This window comes from Schistocerca americana, chromosome 3 (assembly GCF_021461395.2).
Source record: "Schistocerca americana isolate TAMUIC-IGC-003095 chromosome 3, iqSchAmer2.1, whole genome shotgun sequence".
Taxonomy (NCBI): Eukaryota; Metazoa; Arthropoda; class Insecta; order Orthoptera; family Acrididae; genus Schistocerca; species Schistocerca americana.
Window position 1 is genome coordinate 249,285,180 of NC_060121.1, and position 22,543 is coordinate 249,307,722.

The window sequence follows — 22,543 nt, forward strand, 5'->3', positions numbered from 1 at the left end:
TAAACTTCCTTCAAAGTCATTTCAATGGATAAAGGATCAGATACGCAACGCGTTCACAAGATTGTCCTCCAGGGAAGAACAGAAAGCGTTAGCAGACTGTACAACAGTTACTATAAATAATATTTACATTAACCACGGCATACTGAGATACGTGACACATGTGGCGTGAAGGATTTCTCGCAGCATGCTGAACAAATCCAACGACATCGCCATAACTTTAAGTGGGGGCCGCCACTGGATATGTACTTCGTAAGCTGTTTTGACTATGCTTTCTGTATGGAACAAATTTCTGTCCAAAAGCTGTTGCAATACAGTGCGAGTAATATGTCAAACAGGGTAGTGAGTAACAAGCCAGGTCACTTATAAAGAACAGATTGTTGCTTAACTGGAAGAAAAAACAGATTTTTTATTATTTAAGGCACAAACCCACATTAAAAGGAGTAATTTGTTATTAAAATAAGGTAAATTATCATTGAAACTAAAAGTTTTAAATTATGAAAACATCTTCACTGTAAAAATAATCCTCACGATCACTAAAAAAATCATTTAATCTCTTTTACCTTGAATATGTTCCAAACAGGAAAATTTACATCAGACCAGGACTCAAACATATGAATCTTGCTTATGGGAGTCGTCTTAACTACTGAAGTCCTCAAAGATACTCCCAGAACATTACTAAACAGTTAGTGCTGGCTCTGTATTCCATTTATTTGTACTAGTAAACAATTTTTAACCTGTTCTATGGTATCACATTCTGAGACAATCTGTGCGCTAACGAAGGGCAATCGTAGCCTACAGTAGGGGACTGAAATGGTGTGCGACCGAAATTCTCGTAGTTACTGGAAGTCGAAATTACATCTTTGCCACAGAAGTCTCCTCAACAATATGAAAAGATTACGAAGCAACAATGTCAACCATTGAGTAAGCACTAGAGATACAAACGATTTGCACAGAGGTAAAGTTTCTTTAGCACTGTACATAAATCTGTGCGCTGCTCTGTAGGGTTAACATTCACCAAGATTCTAACCAGGCTAAGAATGAGAGCAGGAGATTCCAGATTTTCAAATATGACAGTGCTTACGGTGCACTCCAGTTCTGTACAGCAATTTGCTTTTGCTGTAATGTGTTGCTTATCCTTACCATGTACATATAATTAAAATATATCCCAAGACTGTTCTTTCCTTGGTGGGAGGGTGTTGCATGCCTCCAGAGCACATACACTGTAACCAATATAAGCACTTACCGGATAGAACAGGTCGAAAACAGCTGTAATAAGTATAAAATAATGTGTAACCTACAGACTGAATGAAAATTATACAGATACGCAATGAACTAAAAGAAACAGTTGATGGGTCGTAACTGGGCAACTAAATATAGGATGGACAGGGAAAGATATAAACAAAAGTGTAATAATAGTCTTGAGTGATTCTGATCAACTGAAAAGAGTTTTCAAAAGCAAGACTACGGTATAGCTGAAACGGAAAGATTAGAGTGTGATTGTGCTACCACTTTTTAGCTTATATGAGAGGGAAAAGAATTTTTTGTCAAAGCGTGGGGACTGGGTGTCACCTAGAGGTAAATGGAAAGACACATGTTGGAATACACTGGGAGGAACGGGAAAATACTTGATTAGGTAGCGGATAGAAGTGAAAGCTCCAAATTCTGACCATAAGGAACAGAAATAGAGATGTGCGCAAAATTGATGATAGATGGTCCAGGGAATATCTTTTGTGAATTCCCAAAAAAAAAAGATACCACTGAGGTGACGATCTATTGGATGGCTACAAATGTAAAAATAAGTAGCAGCAAAAGGGCTGTGTATGGCTGGATACTAAAATGTATGCAGAACTCTGAAAGAGCTCTTTATTCAGCAGTCGATTCGAATGGATGATGGTGATGATGTGTCCTGTTTTCATCATGTATTTCATTTCTGTTTTTATTTTTTGTAATCGTTCTGTGACTTTGTACACAGTAACTGTTTTTATGAATAGTTAAAAGTGGCTGGAATGGTGCCTTTTTTGCTAGATTTTTGTTTCATCTCCCGGTTTTTGGGATGGGATGGTCTTTGAGGGGTACAAACGTCCAACTCTCTAGCATAGTTGAAGCTTCCTGGCAGATTAAAACTGTGTGCCGGACCGAGACTCGAACTAGGGACCTTTGCCTTTCGCGGGCAAGTGCTCTACCAACTGAGCTACCCAAGCACGACTCACGCCCCGTCCTCACAGCATAGTGGTTTTAAAATGTACAAATCCTTTAAATATAGCTAAAAATGTGAAACATTTACGTGTCTTGCTGAAATTGTTGGCAAGATTATTTTTATGGATGCTCTTAAAATATTAGTGTTGCCTGCATTGCTTTTAAATTTAAGAGACGAATAAAATAAAAAATGACGAACAAAAAGGTGGCACACCTCAAAATGAAACACTACAAATTTCCTTAAACCGGAAGAATTTGAACTGAAAAGGAGTGCTTAATTAAGAAAATTTGAGGTGTTGGAACAGACCTCTTCAACCGTGCAACTAACCCCCCCGCCCCGAGATAAAAATAAGAAATTCCAGAGAGTTAAAAAAAATCGATGGGAATTGAGGGAACGCCGCCCTGCTGAAAAGGGGTGACTGTAGGTGAGTGAAGGGTAGAAGTCAGATCGGGTCCAGGTTGCCAGTGTAAACAAAGAGTTCAAATGAATTGAAATGTGGAGAAGAAGTTGAGTGGTGGCAGGGGGCATGGGTGGATAGTTGGAGACAGAAATGAGAAGGAAAGAACTAGTGAAAGATGGAGAGGCTCATGTAAACCTTGGTGGGGAATAGAATATTTAGTGAATAGGTAAATCAAGACTAGTTTCGTTATTCAGGAGACGGAGTCGGTTGAATTTTCGGTGGGAAAGGACGTAACTGTGTGATGATATAGAGCTGAATGATTTTGTCGATATAAGTGTGCTGCAAACGAATGTTGTAAATTAGATGGGAAACAACAGAGTTGTTAAGGGGTCGAGTTTGCAAGACTGAAAGATACACGGAGGATCTCAGTGTGGGCATTTTGCATCCGTTTACTCTCTCGCGAACTTTTACCATCTCGTCTAAGGCAAAGCGAAGTTCGTGGCTTTCAGATCATTGCAAGAAGTGTTAAAAAGATATACAAACATAACGCTCTGTCAAATATAACATGATTAGTTTCCTATCAGTATACTATACGATGTTTTTTATCAATGAAGAGCCCGAGAAATTTGTATATTTCGATCTAGAGAAAAGTATCGACGTTATAACATATCATCTCAGTGTATTGCTTCCAATTTTTAGTGCTTTTATTTTCACAAGTGCGTCTTGATCACACAGATTTCTTTATACTTTATGAGCGGTTTCGGCTTATCGCCATCTTCAGACCGTCAAAACATTCTGATATAAATTATCGGCAAGTTAAACATGTGACGATGATTTATATCAGAATATTTTAACGATCTGAAAATAGCGATAAGCCGAAAACGGTCATAAAGTGTAAAGAAATCTATGTGATTAAGACGGACTTGTGAAAATAAAAGTGCTAAAAATAAAAATGATCGCGGACTCGTATACAGACTTCATGTCTTCAGTTGATAAGTATTGGTTGCAATATACAATTTTTAATATACAGCTATCTGTTTCAGTTAGTAATTTGTGTTATGAATTAAAATATCGAAATTGGCGTAGCCAGTTAGCTATAATAATAATATGACAGTGATGGTTCCAATTCCACGTGGATTGTCTAGATCCACGGTTTCTCATATAAAAATAAGTAGAATGATTCAAAGCAGAGAGAGAATAAATGTATCTAATCTACAATTACTGAGTAGATGAAGAACTTAAAAATGGTTCAAATGGCTCTGAGCACTATGCGACTTAACTTCTGAGGTCATCAGTCGCCTAGAACTTAGAACTACTTAAACCTAACAAACCTAAGGACATCACACACATCCATGCCCGATTCGAACCTGCGACCGTAGCGGTCGCTCGGCTCCAGACTGAAGCGCCTAGAACCGCACGGCCACTACGGCCGGCCACTTTAACTAACCTTGAGAAAAATAACAGTTTTCAGAAAAGAAGAATAAGTTGTGAATCGTATGAAGATGATATATATTTTATCACAGGGATGAAACTTATAAAACAATTTGATGTCGACAATTTTAAATAAAAATACTGTATACCTTGTCACACGAATTTAATTAAATCGTTGTTTGAATATGATTAAATTGCCTGCCCTGTTAGCCGTGCGGTCTGACGCACTGCTTTCCGGGCGGGAAAGCGTGCCGGTCCCCTGCACGAATCCGCCCGGCGGATTAGTGTCGAAGTCCGGTGTGCCTGCCAGCCTGTGTATGGTTTTTAAGACGGTTTTCTACCTGCCTCGGCGAATACGGGCTGTTTTCCCTTATTATACCTCAGGTACACTATGTCGTCGACTGTTGCGCAGACGCTGTCTCCACGTTCGCGTACACCATAATTACTCTACCACGCAAATATTTGGGGTTACACTGGTCTGGTGTGAGACGCTCGCGGAGGGTCCACTGGGAGCCGAACCGCACAGTAACCCTGGGTTCGGTGTGGGGCGGCGATGGGGCGAGTGGACTGCTGTAGGCTGTTGTGGGGTTGTGAACCACTGAGGGTTACGGCGGGGACGAAGCCTCTCCGTCTTTTCTAGATCCCCGGTTTAATACAGTACAATGATAAAATTGCTTGTAAATACAATTTTTAACAAGATAGGAATAATATTAATTGTTTTAAGATTGTAAGTAGATTCACAGTTGTGACCGCATGGCTCTTTTTTTTTTGTCTTAGTCTCAGTGTGTTTATGTACTGTCGGTTAGATTATTACGTATTGTTCTGGTTTCAGTTCATTGATGACCCAATGTAATTACTGTTTGAAGTAATATGATACAGAAATGTTTCTATTTGCGTCATTACTCATGCAGGAAGAATCCAGGACCAAAAATGATTCTCTCAATGAGCTAAGATGAGCTAAGTAAATTATATAATACCTGTTTTAAGTTTATAGTGCGCCGTTCTGCAAATTACTCCCGTGCACTAGATAAGCTTTACTATACAGTGCTCAAGTTTTTCAAAGTTAATTAAACCTTTCGCAGATGCGGACTTTAATATTCGTCCTGCTATACCGTTCTGCATGTGCTGTGGACGTGGATACGCACGCCACATGTGTTTTCCTACAGTTCTGCTGACTTTTGTATGTATCCTGGGCCACAGACCTCTCACTGCTGCGGACGAGTTATTTTTATATCTTCATGAATAAAAACGTTTCGAGTATGTGTCAGACATATCTGCCTCCTTGCGTGGTAACACTTGCAAACAAACTCGTTTCGATATCTGGAACCCTTCATGAGGTATGACGATTGTTGTGACGACATAATTCCCGATGGGCAGGGGCGGAGATGGGTGAGCTGTGCTCCTCCATTCGTCGGATGTAAAAATCAATAACTTGAGAACGTAATGAGATATTGTTCAGTCCTCAATTTTAAATAAAATTTCCTCAACTATATGTGACGGTAGTATCTGTTCCTGAAAGGTTACCGTAGATGACCATGCAGCTTTGCTAGAACGAAATGATAATTAAATGGACACCCTAGCTGCAACCAGGCGTTGATATTCTTCATTGGGGACATGTTGATAATGTGTGCCCCGACCGGGACTCGAACCCGGGATCACCTGCTTACATGCCAGACGCTCTATCCATCTGAGACAAGGAGGGCACAGAGAGTAGTGCGCCTGCAGGGACTTGTCCCTAGCCCTCGGTGGCTCAGATGGATAGAACGTCTGCCATGTAAGCAGGAGATCCCGGGTTCGAGTCCCGGTCGAGGCACACATTTTCACCATGTCCCCAATGAAGTATATCAACGCCTGGTTGCAGCTAGGGTGTCCATTTAACAATCGTTTAAAATTTCTTTGTCTTACCTACAATTCTTATATTGCAATGTATGAGATAAAATAAACCATCTGCAACGTTTCTGCACTGCGTTTTTACGTGTGCAAATTCTCTACAATTTCGTGCAGCGCTTTACTTAAAGCGATGCAGAGCAGGAAGGAACGAATAACGTAAAGAAATTCTCTCCTTTATGGTGAAAAAAAAATCAGACTGTAAAATGTGCAAAAATCTAATGTTTTCAGCGATTACTTTCTTTAAATGGGATGACAAATGTTTCATAGTAGACGGATGCCGTTTTTCAGCACAGGAAGCGTTTGGCAAACAGTACAGCCGCAACAAAGCTGCGCTTATCAAGGAAAGCAGGAAGCACCTTTGTAGCAGCGGAAGAGTTACTATGAAAGATTTGTGTTTGGACCAGAGTTCGGCCTACGCTACACCAGTCAGAAGAGAGTACGACCTACAGACGTGCACTGAGAGTACACGACCTGAACATTGCGCTGAAGCCACCTCCTCCCGCGCTTGTCGACCGCGATGTCTGGCTACCCTGTCTGTCCCCGTCAACAGATGGGTGGCCCAGAAGACGCGCGGCCACCGTCCCGGGCCCGGCGCTGCGCGGCGCGACCACGCCCAGCGGCCGCCGCGGCGCCGGCTCCGGGCGACGCGACGCGTGGGTGGCCGCGGTCGACCGCTCGCAGCAATCGATTGCTGGCCGCGGGCATTCCTGGCGCGGGCCGCGTGCCTGCAGGCGCCGCCGCCGCCGCCGCCGCCGCCACCACCACCTCTGGGAGCCGTAGGACGCGCGGCGAGATGGGACTTTGCCGCCTGCCAGCGACACCTGTCAGCGCTGCAGAGCTCCTGTCTGTCTGTCTCCTCGCGCTGTCCCGTCTACTGACAAAAACCCGTGGTGTGAAACTTACTGTCACTTACTATTCCTCTACGTATCCTCTGTACAATATACAGTACATTGCTATGTGAGTACTCGGTGTTGCCCAGGTATTTACACTACTGGCCATTAAAATTGCTACACCAAGAAGAAATCCAGATGATAAACGGGTAATCATCGGACAAATATATAATACTAGAACTGACATGTGTTTACATTTTCACGCGATTTGGGTGCATAGATCCTGAGAGATCAGTACTCAGAGCAACGACCTCTGGCCGTAATAACGGCCTTGATACGCCTGGGCGTTGAGTCAAAGAGAGATTGGATGGGGTGTACAGGTACAGCTGCCCATGTAGCTTCAACACGATACCACAGTTCATCAAGAGTAGTGACTGGCGTATTGTGACGAGCCAGTTGCTCGCCCACCATTGACCAGACGTTTTCATTAGGTGAGAGAATGTGCTGGCCAGGGCAGCAGTCGAACATTTTCTGCATCCAGAAAGGCCCTGCAACATGTCGTCGTGCATTATCCTGCTGCTACGTAGGGTTTCGCAGGGATCCAATGAAGGGTAGACCCAGGGCTCATAACACATCCGAAATGTAACGTCCACTGTTCGAAGTGCCGTCATTGCGAGCAAGAGGTGACGGGTAACCAATGGCACCCTATACCATCACACCGGGTGATACGCCAGTATGGCGATGACGAATACACGCTTCCAATGTCCGTTCACCGAGATGTCGCCAAACACGGATGCGACCATCATGATGCTGTAAACAGAACCTGGATACATCCGAAAAAAATGACGTTTTGCCATTCGTGCACCCAGGTTTGTCGTTGAGTACACCATCGCAGGCGCTCCTGTCTGTCATGCAGCGCCAAGGTTAACTGCAGCCATGGTCTCCGAGCTGATAGTCCATGCTGCTGCAAACGTCGTCGAACTGTTGGTGCAGATGGTTGTTGCCTTGCAAACATCCCCATCTGTTGACTCATGGATCGAGACGTGAGTGCACGATCCGTTACAGCCATGTGGAGAAGATGCCTGTCATCTCGACTGCTAGTGATACGAGGCCATTGGGATCCAGCACGGCGTTCCGTATTACCCTCCTAAATCCACCGATTCCATATTCTGCTAACAGTCATTGGATCTCGACCAACGCAAGCAGCAATGTCGCGATACGATAAACCGCAATCGCGACAGGCTAGAAGCCGACCTTCATCAGAGTCGGAACGTGATGGTACGCATTTCTCCTTCTTAGACGAGGCATCACAACAACGTTTCACCAGGCAACTCCGGTCAGCTGCTGTTTGTGTATGAGTAATCGGTTGGAAACTTTCCTCATGTCAGCACGTAGTAGGCGTCGCCACCGGCGCCAACCTTATGCGAATGCTCTGAAAAGCTAATCATTTGCATATGACAGCATCTTCTTCCTGTCTGTTAAATTTCGCGTCTTTAGCACGTCATCTTCCTGGTGTAGCAATTTTAATGGCCAGTAGTGTATTTATTTCAACATTCTATTAGCCCAGCTCTTCCTTCCCTTTCTATTTGTCTATTTCGTGTTTCCCCCATCTCTATTCATCTCCTCCACTCCCTCTCCCTGCCCACCTCTTCCACTCGTCAGTCTCTGTCCAAATCCTCCTACACCTATCTCAGTCCATCTGCACCACCTTCTCTGTTCATCTGCTTCTTCCCCCTCTGTCCACATCCTCCTAGCCATTCTATTTCTTCCTCAACACTCAATTCCATCCTCTCTTTGCCCCCCCCCTCCTGCCTCCTTCTCTCTCTCTCTCTGGCCTTCTCCTCCTTCTCCTCCTCCTCCTCCTCCTCCTCTTCCTCCTCCTCATCCCTCTCTTTGTCCTCTCTTCCTCCCCTTCTCACTGTTCGTTTCCCCTCCCTCTGTAACTCCATCTGTTCCTCCTTCCTTTTTCTATCCGTCTCCTCTTCCCCCTCTGCAGTTTATCTTTTTCTCTTTCCTTTCTCTGTCTATTTCCTCATCTCCCCTCTCCATGTTGCTCATCTCCCTCCCCTTCTGCCAATCTCTTCCTTCTCCCTGCATCTGTCCATCTCCTCCTCCTTCCTTCCTCTGCCAATCTCCTCCTCTCTCCTCTTTTTGTCGATCTTCCCCTCCCCCTCACTCTTCCCATCTCCTCCTCCCACTTATCTGTGACCATCTCATCTGTCTATTTCCTCATCTCCCCTCTCCATGTTGCTCATCTCCCTCCCCTTCTGCCAATCTCTTCCTTCTCCCTGCATCTGTCCATCTCCTCCTCCTTCCTTCCTCTGCCAATCTCCTCCTCTCTCCTCTTTTTGTCGATCTTCCCCTCCCCCTCACTCTTCCCATCTCCTCCTCCCACTTATCTGTGACCATCTCATCCCCCACTCGGTTTTTCCATCTCCTCCTCCTCCTTGCTCCCGACATTATCACCCACACATTGATAAGAGGCTTGGTGGTTCTTATCCCGACAGTATTTCTGTCGAGATGGTAACTAATATCTGTACCAAATTTTACTGAAATCGTACCAGGGGTCTAGAATGGGGTTTTTACCTATGGCTATTCCCACATATGCTGATGTCAATCGTATTTTACATACATTTCAAATATTCTATACATATTTGTACACATATTTCATCCATGTCTCTAGCGATTTTCGTCCTGCAGTCCTCGTAGCTCAATGTTTATGACGTCGTATCTCCCAAACCATGTGCTGTACAGTGGTATAGGCTTGCAAGTGCATCCAATGGAGTATGCTTCTACTGTCATCAAAAAGTGTTTCGAGTAGAACTGGAGGTAAAGAAGCAATATATTGAAACGTCTTGCATGATGCAGCAGTTTTTCAGTCATGTTAGTGTTTATGACCTCATCTGTCCTTGAACTATGTGTCGTACAATGACGTATTTTTGTAGCTACATTCTTTAGTATATGTGAATGCTGTCTGCGAAATATGTTGCAAATAGAGTTGGTAGTGAAGAAGTGATAAATTAAAATATTATGCATGATGTGTCAGTTCGTAGCGAATCTCAGTATTTGACATCATATCTCTTAACCAATGTGTCGTACAACGATATGTTTCTATACATAGTCGTACACGTACATGTGAATACTGTATGGAAAATGTGCCACGAATACAGTTAGCATTAAAGATATAAGACATTAAAATGTCATGGTTCACACAGCAGATTTACTGCATGAACAGCGAAAATGTAATACCGATAAACATTTTCCCTTTCATCATTTAGTGGCGGTTGTGAGCAAGACAAAGTTCGTAAAGATTTGAAACTGTGCTTAATATCTGCTGCAAGTCACTAAGTGCTCTCATTCTCAAATACTGGATGAATGAAGTGTGGGTACTACCGTGCCCTAGGTTACACGGCTTTTTCAGTCCCACCGAAACCCGTTTGTTATGTAAGATGGTTCTTACTTCACAGCGATTCTTTCCAAACAGTATGTGCGCCAGGTTTGGTTGAAATCGGTCAAGTGGTTTAGGAGGAGATATGGAACATACATACTCACATACATATGTAGCAACATACATATATACATACATCCATACAACCATTTTGATAATATAAATGGATTACGCTCAACATAATGCTCATTCCCATCACCGTAACCGTCTCTATCATTAATGACGACTCCACCTACTACCACCCCTAACTATGTCTACCACTGTTATTGCCCTACACCTTGCTGCGGATCGGAGCGTGGAATGTCAGATCCGTTAATCGGGCAGATAGGTTAGAAAATTTAAAAAGGGATATCGGTAGGTTAAAGTTAGATATAGTGGGAATTAGTGAAGGTCGGTGGCAGGAGGAACAAGACTTTTGGTCAGGTGAATACAGGGTTATAAATACAAAATCAAATAGGAGTAATGCAGGAGTAGGTTTAATACTGAATAAAAAATAGGAGTGCGGGTAAGCTACTACAAACAGCACAGTGAACGCATTATTGTGGCCAAGATAGACACAAAGCCCATGCCTACTACAGTAGTACAAGTTTATATGCCAACTAGCTCTGCAGATGATGAAGATATTGATGAAATTTATGATGAGATAAAAGAAATTATTCGGGTAGTGAATGGAGAGGAAAATTTAATAGTCATGGGTGACTGGAATTCGTCAGTAGGAAAAGGGAGAGAAGGAAACATAGTAGGTGAATATGGATTGGGGGGAAGAAATGAAAGAGGAAGCCGTCTGGTAGAATTTTGCACAGAGCATAACTTAATCATAGCTAACACTTGGTTCAAGAATCATAAAAAAACGTTGTATACATGGAAGAATCCTGGAGATACTAAAAGGTATCAGATAGATTATATAATGGTAAGACAGAGATTTAGGAACCAGGTTTTAAATTGTAAGACATTTCCAGGGGCAGATGTGGACTCTGACCACAATCTATTGGTTACGAACTGTAAATTAAAACTGAAGAAATTGCAAAAAGGTGGGAAATTAAGGAGATGGGACCTGGATAAACTGAAAGAACCAGAGGTTGTACAGAGTTTCAGGGAGAGCATAAGGGAACAATTGACAGGATTGGGGGAAAGAAATACAGTAGTAGAAGAATGAGTGGCTCTGAGGGATGAAGCAGTGAAGGCAGCAGACGATCAAGTAAGTAAAAAGACGAGGGCTAATAAAAATCCTTGGGTAACAGAAGAAATATTGAATTTAATTGATGAAAGGAGAAAATATAAAAATGCAGTAAATGAAGCAGGCAAAAAGGAACACAAACGTCTCAAAAATGAGATCGACGGGAAGTTCAAAGTGGCTAAGCAGGGATGGCTACAGGACAAATGTAGGGGTGTAGAGGCTTATCTCACTAGGGGTAAGATAGATACTGCCTACAGGAAAATTAAAGAGACCTTTGGAGAGAAGAGAACCACTTATATGAATATCAAGACTTCAGATGGAAACCCAGTTCTAAGCAAAGAAGGAAAGGCAAAAAGGTGGAAGGAGTATATACAGGGTTTATACAAGGGCGATGTACTTGAGGACAATATTATGGAAATGGAAGAGGATGTAGATGAAGACGAAATGGGAGATAAGATACTGTGTGAAGAGTTTGACAGAGCACTGAAAGACCTAAATCGAAACAAGGTCCCAGGAGTAGACAACATTCCATTAGAACTACTGACGGCCTCGGGGGAGCCGGTCCTGACAAAACTCTACCATCTGGTGAGCAAGATGTATGAGACAGGCAAAATACCCTCAGACTTCAAGAAGAATATAATACTTCCAATCCCAAAGAAAGCAGGTGTTGACAGATGTGAAAATTACCGAACTATCAGTTTAATAAGTCACAGCTGCAAAATACTAACGTGAATTCTTTACAGACGAATGGAAAAACTGGTAGAGGCGGACCTCGGGGAGGATCAGTTTGGATTCCGTAGAAATGTTGGAACACATGAGGCAATACTAACCCTACGACTTATCTTAGAAGAAAGATTAAGAAAAGGCAAACCTACGTTTCTAGCATTTGTAGACTTAGAGAAACCTTTTGACAATGTTAACTGGAATACCCTCTTTCAAATTTTGAAGGTGGCAGGGGTAAAATACAGGGAGCGAAAGGCTATTTACAATTTGTACAGAAACCAGATGGCAGTTATAAGAGTCGAGGGACATGAAAGGGAAGCAATGGTTGGGAAGGGAGTGAGACAGGGTTGTAGCCTATCCCCGATGTTATTCAATCTGTATATTGAGCAAGCAGCAAAGGAAACAAAAGAAAAATTCGGAGTAGGTATTAAAATTCATGGAGAAGAAATAAAAACTTTGAGGTTCTCCGATGTCATTGTAGTTCTGTCAGAGACAGCAAAGGGCTTGGAAGAGCAGTTGAACGGAACGGAGACACTTAAAATAGTAAAGGAGTTTCGCTATTTGGGGAGTAAAATAACTGATGATGGTCGAAGTAGAGAGGATATAAAATGTAGACTGGCAATGGCAAGGAAAACGTTTCTGAGGAAGAGAAGTCTGTTAACATAGAGTATAGATTTAAGCGTCAGGAAGTCGCTTCTGAAAGTATTTGTATGAAGTGTAGCGATGTATGTAAGTGAAACATGGACGATAAATAGTTTGGACAAGAAGAGAATAGAAGCTTTTGAAATGTGGTGCTACAGAAGAATGTTGAAGATTGGATGGGTAGATCACATATCTAATGAGGAGGTATTGGATAGAATTGGGGAGAAGAGGAGTTTGTGGCACAACTTGACAAGAAGAAGGGACCGGTTGGTAGGACATGTTTTGAGGCATCAAGGGATGACAAATTTAGCATTGGAGGGCAGCGTGGAGGGTAAAAATCGTAGAGGGAGACCAAGAGATGAATACACTAAGCAGATTCAGAAGAATGTAGGTTGCAGTAAGTACTGGGAGATGAAGAGGCTTGCACAGGATAGAGTAGCATTGAGAGCTGCATCAAACCAGTCTCAGGACTGAAGTCCACAACAACAATCAACTGACATAAATTATAAATAGTAATAACAGTAGTTTTTGTCTGTAAAATTCTACACTGCACTCCAACGTTCCCCTGTTCGTAGGTATACCCTATCTATTCGTTGGACGCTGTGGAATGTGTTGTGGTTGGCTCTGCCTCTTCCGATATCTGCTGGTCTTCTGGTTGCAGGTACGACTCCCTTGTTCCGACGGAGCATCGTTGCTGTCGGTGCGGGGCGTAGCCACATTTCGGCCCTCGTCTTCCCGGTTCTAGCTCCTGGTGAGACAAGACACGGGGCACAGCTGCGTTTCCACTTTGGTGTCGTCACAATCGCCGCACATGCGGTGTTGGGTATTCATCTGCCGCAGCTGATCTCTTCGCTACATTGCTTATCGGTCTGCTGTCAAAACCTTCCACAGTGCAGAAGCTGGGGTAACAAATAAGGTAGCTCAGCAATGTTCCCAGGTACACTAAATTTATTATATGGGCCACAAAGACGGGATGAGGTCCTGCTAACTCCTTTCCGCATAGGTCACAGTCTTCTGACGCCTGGCTTCTTGTTCCATTGGGAGGATCCTCCAATGCGTGGTGCTCGTGACGTACAGATAACTGTGCACCACATTTTACTGGGCTGTGATTCATTTTCGGGCCAGAGGGTAGCAGCAGATTTGCCGGCAATTCGGTTCTCCTTTTTAATGGTTGTTGAAGCGAATGTGGTTCGAGTTTTGCTGTTTTGTGACCTATAAAAACTTGTTTCCGCAAATTTTAGGGAGATATTCATAATGTGTTAACAGGGTGACTGGCTCACCCGTGATTTTTGTAAGTGGTCTGCTAGTCACTGTACTTTTCTTTGAGTTCTTCGGTGTTTTAATACCATATGCAGAACTTTTCCACCTTCTCTGTTGTATTAATTCCTAAGGCACAGAATGATTGTGTGGATCAATGTGAATGTGGTTGGCGTGAGTGAATGGAAATCACGCACACATATTAATTTATTTTCGAAGCTCTTGCCCGACACAGACCACTAAAGAACCGAGTCCAATTCAGACTGTGTGTCACAATTATAATCTAGAGTATGCGAAGAGTGCCAGTACTACTAAGGCAGGGCTACGCTCGCAACTCGATGCTACACAGCGAACAGAGCTATAGCAATAAGCGCACACGAGACAGCATGACGGAACCCACATCGCCGTTCTGGAAACTGTACGATACGGAATAATAATAGACAACTTTCGAGCTCTATCGCTCCCAGGCGATGAGAAATGAGAAGGCAGGAAAAAACCTCCATACTAGAGACAGAATGTGTGGACAGGGCCGCTGACACCTTTGGTTAAGCGAGGGCAAATAATGTCTGACTTTAAATACCCCTGTTTCGAACATCTCGTCCTCTGTGTCTGGTCACACCGACTACATCATCGATCCCGACTAAATGACAGTTTCGCTAGCTAGGGGCTACCCTTGCTGATGACCCATGATGTGCTGCTTGCCACTTGCTTGAAGACTTCAGGTACAAAATAGCGGCTTGCCGGCTGTTGGTGGACTCCATCGCACCACGCTACCGCTACTGACTGGTCACAGCTGTGACTAGCAGAAGATACTGGACTTTCTTCTGGTGAAGGGTCAAGTCGACCGACTGCAAACCTTTCACTTGCTGGATGGGCACCTGAGAGTCACCTCTCAGCTATAAGGCTTCCTGGGTGTACGTTGTGTGTGCTGAGGGAGTCCAGGACTTCCGTCTTAATGACAACCACCATTCGGAAGATTCTCTGGGTACAGGTGTAAGTGGGTGTCGGTCTTCGAGAGCGCCAGCAATTTTGCCCTCAGAGGCACGTCCGCAGGTTGCGCACTGGCCCCGCTATCACACCCACCGCCGCCACGTTGTCAGGTAGCGTGCCTGACCTGTGGAAGAATTACGTGAGCCATAGGAGTGTATCGAATACCTCGTCGACGCCTGAGCGAGCATGTCAACCTGTTTCCTAAGCGCCAGAGAGTACAATATTCATTGTCGCAATCACGTCAGTAAAATGTTATTACATACGCCTTCACGTGTACGCCTGGGAGATTCACCGGCCCTCGGAGATCGGCCTCCGGCACTTGTACGTCACTGCCTCACTTGTCCAACCTCGACGGCCACTGACCTGATCCGAAAGGTGACCGTTACAATAACGTAACGTGGCACTCAAAATGAAACAGCCTCGGCAATATGGGCCCCGCCTCGAACGGAACAAAAAAATGGTTCAAATGGCTCTAAGCCCTATTGGACTTAACATCTATGGTCATCAGTCCCCTAGACCTTAGAACTACTTAAACCTAAATAACCTATGGACAGCACACAACACACAGTCATCACGAGGCAGAGAAAATCCCTGACCCCGCCGGGAATGGAACCCGGAAACCCGGGCGCGGGAAGCGAGAACGCTACCGCACGACCACGAGCTGCGGACTCGAATGGAACACCGATGACCAATGAAGACGTGTGTAGAGACGCCCTGGCCAGCAGCGGGGTACCACCCAGACTCTCATCCACCATACAGCCAGGCAATCAGAAGTGATGATCTGCAGTGTCATTTTATTTCTTAGTGGGACCATTTTGATTCTCGTCTGCTGCACAGTTACAGTGCAGCGGTACGTCTAAGACATTCTACGCCACGCCATGATTTGTTGCCCTTCATGCCAAGTCACCTTGGGCTTACGTCTCAGGAAGATAATGGGCATTATCTTCACATCAGTAAAATGTTGTTACAGACGCCTTCACATGTACGACCACACACGACAAGAATTTCTACTGTTTGTCTTCGAGCTAGATAAACTCTACCTTCAACGGCAAGGTCGCCGGATGTCTCCCCAGCTGAGAACACTTGGAGCATTATGGGCATAGCCTCCAGTGACCTTTGGACTTTGTCTCACAGGCAGTTGAATAGAATTTGGCACGCTATCTCTCAAGAGGACTTCCAACAAATCTATCAATCAATGCCAATCCGAATAATTGCTTGTATAGAGGCCATTGGTGGACCAACTTGTTATTGACTAAGTCCATGTGTGAGGCTCTTTCTCTTGAATAAGTGGTTCAAAATTTTTGAAGCTGTTCAAATGGCTCTGAGCACTATAGGACTTAACTTCGGATGTCATCAGTCCCCTAGACTTAGAACTACTTAAACCTAACTAATCTAAGAACATCCGACACATCCATGCCAGAGGCAGGATTCGAACCTGCAACCATAGCAGCAGCGCGGTTGCGGACTGAAGCGCCTAGAACCGCACGGCCACACCGGCCGGCTTTGTTGCTGTAATCATTTGTTTGTTTGTACTTGTACATCGCATCTTCGGTACTATTCGGAGAATTCCTTCGTGATGCGTCGTAATTTTTGTCTTAGAGCGTCTGACTTCCCACCTCCTTAAGCGCAGTACATTACATTCACTTAGGTTGAGTCTGATCTTCGAATTCCTGCATCAAACGGTGATGCTGAGAAATCTCTTCTTGCATATTACAACAGTTTTATAATTTTACCACCGTATATACTTGAGCATTACACAGCTTCTGTCGCTACCCACCAGATCAATCATATATTTATACCGCACGTAGTACCACCCATCAAACTCGCCATTGCATTCAATTATACAAAGTGCCTACTGACATTTTTATGGTTCAAATATAATCATTTACGTATTCATAGAATTTGTTGTTTAAAAATTAGATCAGTGTTCTAAAATGGATTTTTTCCTCTGAGGTTTTATTCCTACATCCATATTAGGTTATGCGGTATCAACTCTCTACGTTACGAATAAAACAAATATTCTCTCTCCAGTTAAGTTCAGGATCGAATTTAACGTCTACATTCACCTAACAAACATTATAAAAATACCATTAACTGCAGCACTACCTATCCCTGTCGTACTAAACTAATCATACACACATTCTTAAAACGAACTTTTGCAGCAACTATTCGTCAATATAGAGAGCAATAAACGAAAATGGGTTTGGACTCAAGATGCTTCGCTTTTAATGTCTGTAAGTGTATTTCACGAACAGAAGAAATGGCGCACCACATAACATGGAAAGTTTCGTAAACGGCTATAATTATCGACACGAAGATTTCTGGAAATGAGAGTAAGCGAAGGGGTCTGTAATATTTATTGATAGCGTATCATTTTTAGCTGCGTAGATATTGAAAGAACAACGTTTTCTTTAAACGGAAAAGTATACATTTTTAACGGTAAGTGGAGGGATATAACGTCTGCTAAGGTTTGCAGTGAAATATTCGCAAAAATATGTAAGTAATTTTGTAAATATAAGTGACAAGGCTAAGAGATAAGGCTGACATCAAGACGCTATCTTCCTTCTTTAGCACAGTGCTCGGCCTATCGACGTGTCCAAGTTTTGTGGTTAGCCTCATATTATATTACTTTCTCTGCTGCAAACTTGGTGGTGCCGCTGTGTTGACAGAGTCACAGAGTGCTTCGTCGAGAAATACGGGCACTTCAGTAATTACTTTCTGCACTTTGGAACATACAAACAGCAAAGACCCACATGAAAATCACACCACTACCTAAAGCGGGACTCAACCGCTAGCCAGTAGAGCTGCCTAGCGGCCACAATGTTTCCAGCTGCAAGGCTGGCTGGCTGTCGTCGTCGTTATGTGATGATCTACCGCTATATCAAATCTGACAGAGTTCGTTCTTGGGCACGTTGTGAGAACTCACTGACAACGAGGCAGCACGGCAGTCGGATTTTTATATTATTTTTGTATTTACGGTACATATCAACGACCTCAGTAGTCTAATCATCGTGAGAGCGGAATGGGGCGCTCCGCGAATCTCACGGACTTCGAACGTCGTCAGGTGATTGGGTGTGACTTGTGTCATATGTCTGTACGCGAGATTTTCACACTCTTAAACATCCCTAGGTAAACTGTTTCCGATGTGACAGGCCGACCTCGTCTGTTGACGGAAGAGTTCGCCGAGAGTTGGAGAGGGTCGCAATGTGTAACGGTCAGACATCTATCCAGACCATCACACATGAATTCCAAACTGCATCAGGATCCACTGCAAGTACTATGGCAGTTTGCCGGGAGGTGAGAACACTTCGATATCATGGTCGAGCGGCTGCTCATAAGCCACACATCATGCCGGTAAGTGCCAAACGACGCCTTGCTTGGTGTTAGGAGCGTAAAAATTGGACGATTGAACAATGAAAAGACGTTGTTTGGAGTGACAAATCACGATACACAATGTGGCGATCCGATGGTAGGGTGTGAGTATGGTGAATGGCCAGTGAACGTCATATGCCAGCGTGTGTAGTGCCAACAGTAAAATTAGGAAGCGGTTTTGTTATGTGTTTTTCATGGAGGGAGCTTGCCCTCTTAGTTGTTTTGCGTGGCACTATCACAGCACAGGCCTACATTAATGTTTTAAGCACCTTCTTCCTTCTCACTGTAGAGTAGGAATTCGGGGATGACGATTGCATCTTTCAACACGATCAAGCATCTGTTCATAATGCACGGAATGTGGCGGAGTGGTTACACGATAACATCCCTGTAATGGACTGGCCTGCACAGAGTCCTCACCTGAATCCTACAGAAAACCTTTGGGACGTTTTGGAACGCCGACTTCGTGCCAGGCCTCACCAACCGACGTCGATACCTCTCCTCTGTGCAGCACTCCGCGAAGTTTGGGCTGCCATTCCCCAAGAAACTTTCCAGCACCTGATTGAACAAATGCCTGCAAGAGCGGAAGTTGTCGTCAAGGCTTACCGATGGAGAGCGCCACGAACTTGTAAGTCATTTTCAAATCAGGTGTCCGGATATTTTTGATACATAGTGTATGTTTTTCAGATCTATGATTAATAATCACAATATACGAGTAATTCATCATTTTCTGCGTTCGACAGAAAGTTGTGTCTTGACATAGCGTGATTGGTATGCAGAATTCACAAATTCTGTGGCAAACTATATACACCTTAAATGGTTCAAATGGCTCTGAGCGCTATGGGACTTAACATCGGAGGTCATCAGTCCCGTAGAACTTAGAAATACTTAAACCTAACTAACCTAAGGACATCACACACATCCATGCCCGGGACAGGATTCGAACTTGCGATCGTAGCAGTCGCGCGGTTCCGGACTGAAGCGCCTAGAACCGCTCGGCCACCGCGGCTGGCAAAGGTGAAGTACTTTTAGTATAGTTCCCGTGCAAGATTAACACTAAAGATTAGAATATATGTGGCTATTATATGTCAGCAAGTATACTAGGGTTATTACTTCTTAACTTTTTTCAAGATATTAACTTTCCTGGTGCTGCATTTTATTACATTTTGCCTATACGTTACTTTTTTTGTATTGCTTTGGCCTTATCATGTAGAAATCTCCCAAACTCAATATGATTTCATTTATGTCCTATAGGAAAATAACACAATACATGTATTTGAAGCAGTGCTTCCTCAATGATCATTTCTAATTTTTTTCTTGGTCATCAGTCTACTGACTGGTTTGATGCGGCCCACCACGAATTCCTTTCCTGTGCTAACCTCTTCATCTCAGAGTAGCACTTGCAACTTACGTCCTCAATTATGTGCTTGACATATTCCAATCTCTGTCTTCCTCTACAGTTTTTGCCCTCTACAGCTCCCTCTAGTACCATGGAAGTCATTCCCTCATGTCTTAGCAGATGTCCTATCATCCTGTCCCTTCTCCTTATCAGTGTTTTCCACATATTTCTTTCCTCTCCGATTCTGCATAGAACCTCCTTACCTTATCAGTCCACCTAATTTTCAACATTCGTCTATAGCACCACATCTCAAATGCTTCGATTCTCTTCTGTTCCGGTTTTCCCACAGTCCATGTTTCACTACCATACAATGCTGTACTAAAGAACTTCATCCTCAGAATTTTCTTCCTCAAATTAAGGCCGGTATTTGATATTAGTAGACTTCTCTTGGCCAGAAATGCCTTTTCTGCCATAACGAGTCTGCTTTTGATGTCCTCCTTGCTCCGTCCGTCATTGATTATTTTACTGCCTAGGTAGCAGAATTCCTTAACTTCATTGACTTCGTGACCATCAATCCTGATGTTAAGTTTCTCGCTGTTCTCATTTCTACTACTTCTCATTACCTTCGTCTTTCTCTGATTTACTCTCAAACCATACTGTGTACTCATTAGACTGTTCATTCCGTTCAGCAGATCATTTAATTCTTCTTCACTTTCACTCAGGATAGCAATGTCATCAGCGAATCGTATCATTGATATCCTTTCACCTTGTATTTTAATTCCACTCCTGAACCTTTCTTTTATTTCCATCATTACTTCCTCGATGTACAGGTTGAAGAGTAGGGGCGAAAGGCTACAGCCTTGTCTTACACCCTTCTTAATACGAGCACTTCGTTCTTGATCGTCCGCTCTTATTATTCCCTCTTGGTTGTTGTACATATTGTATATGACCCGTCTCTCCCTATAGCTTACCCCTACTTTTTTCAGAATCTCGAACAGCTTGCACCATTTTATAATGTCGAACGGTTTTTCCAGGTCGACAAATCCTATGAAAGTGTCTTGATTTTTCTTTAGCCTTGCTTCCATTATTAGCCGTAACGTCAGAATTGCCTCTCTCGTCCCTTTACTTTTCCTAAAGCCAAACTGATCGTCACCTAGCGCATTCTCAATTTTCTTTTCCATTCTTCTATATAATATTCTTGTAAGCAGCTTCGATGCATGAGCTGTTAAGCTGATTGTGCGATAATTCTCGCACTTGTCAGCTCTTTCCGTCTTCGGAATTGTGTGGATGGTGCTTTTCCGAAAGTCAATTGCATTTATTTTATTTTATTTTCGGGTTTAAACATGTTGTTTGAAACTAAATGCTCCAGCTCAATCCTACAGTTGGCTGGAAAGATATGGACGAGGAATCTGACAACAACTACAAAGCGCCTTCCCGACATACCAGAAATTAAAACGAATGTGAATGAAATTCTGTGCAAAATGACTTTGAACAGAGACATCGTTGGTAGATTTTTGGGGTTCTACCACAGAGTCAAAGAGTGAGTTGACTTTGTAAAGAGAATATCACCAGAATAATTGAAGCTCTGGGAAAATTGAGCTTCCCTTTACTTTCTACACAGCAAATTTATGCAAAGGTTAACAATGTCATAAAACTGTGGGAAAGTTGTTGTAGAGAGGGAGGAATGATATGTTCAAAAGAGCGCTTACGCATATTTTCGATATTACAAAACCAAGTGGCAACTGACTTTGCAGTGAAGACAAAGAACTTGACAGAAAACAAATTGAAACAAGAGGCCGATTGGAATACATTACTGAAAAAGTGGCGACCATGAATAAGATCTATCTTCAAAATGCCGAAGAAACGCATCAGATTAGTAACCAGCCAAGTGCAAGAGTTCAGTAATAGTAGTACTGAAGGAGACAAGGGTACCGACAGCAGCACTTGGTGATCCTGCGGCAAACTATCCTTCTACGAAATGGAAGTCTCAGCATGCAGAATCTGTAGCAGGTTGGTGTCAAATGTGTCCCTGTCAACAAAAAAGTAGGAAAAGTTCTTAAAAACCTGGCTGAAGATGGAGTAGATGTACCCACACCATCGCTTTCGGGGATTTGGCGTCGAGTGATCCAGAATGCAGACGAAGTACCGGCTCAAAGAACTTTTTGATGAAGAGGAATTCTACTTGCATTTCGATGTGAAGAGAATTGACGATAGAGAATATCAGGTGGTCGGTCTGAGGAATTCTGCAATAACTCTGCATTTCCGAAAGTTGGTTTGTGGAAGCGGATCGGCTGAGGGCGTCTCTACCTGGTTACAGGCCGTCTTGGGTGAGTACAATGCATGGAGGAGTGACAAAATGGCACCACAGTAGTCAATACGCTGCACAAAAGCGGTGTAACTGCTAGACTGCAAAGACAGTTCAGACAAAGAGGTCTAGAAGCACCCCATTTTATAGGGTGTCAATATCACATTTTCGGCCCGGTTCAGGAGCACGTCGTGGGTTCCTTGTTTGCAGCATAATCACGGTCAACCACGAATCATTGAAGTTATTTCAGCAGGATATGAAGACTTACAAAGAAGCTACGAGTAGTTCATAAAAGACGCCAACACGTAAAAACCCAGGATGGAGAGATGACTTCAGGTTTTTTTTTTTTCAACTCAACCAGAAGGACAAGAAAATGCCCTATAATCAAATGGTAGACGCTACGTTCCCTTCGCAATGCCAGGTGGAATTCATAGGCAGTCTTATCACTGAATGCCTACTTTCACCTTCAGAAATGGAGATACAAGCTCGAAGCTACTAGTGACTTCATCACAACTGCATGAAGAAGGACATGGTTTTCAAATCAG

General features: G+C 43.4%; 1 non-coding gene across 1 annotated transcript; it reads left to right on the forward strand.

The window, feature by feature from the left end:
• The first annotated feature begins 5,766 nt into the window (after positions 1–5,766).
• Trnat-ugu lies at positions 5,767–5,841 on the forward strand. Its single transcript has one exon. It is a non-coding gene; the product is annotated as a tRNA-Thr (tRNA).
• Positions 5,842–22,543: the final 16,702 nt, after the last annotated feature.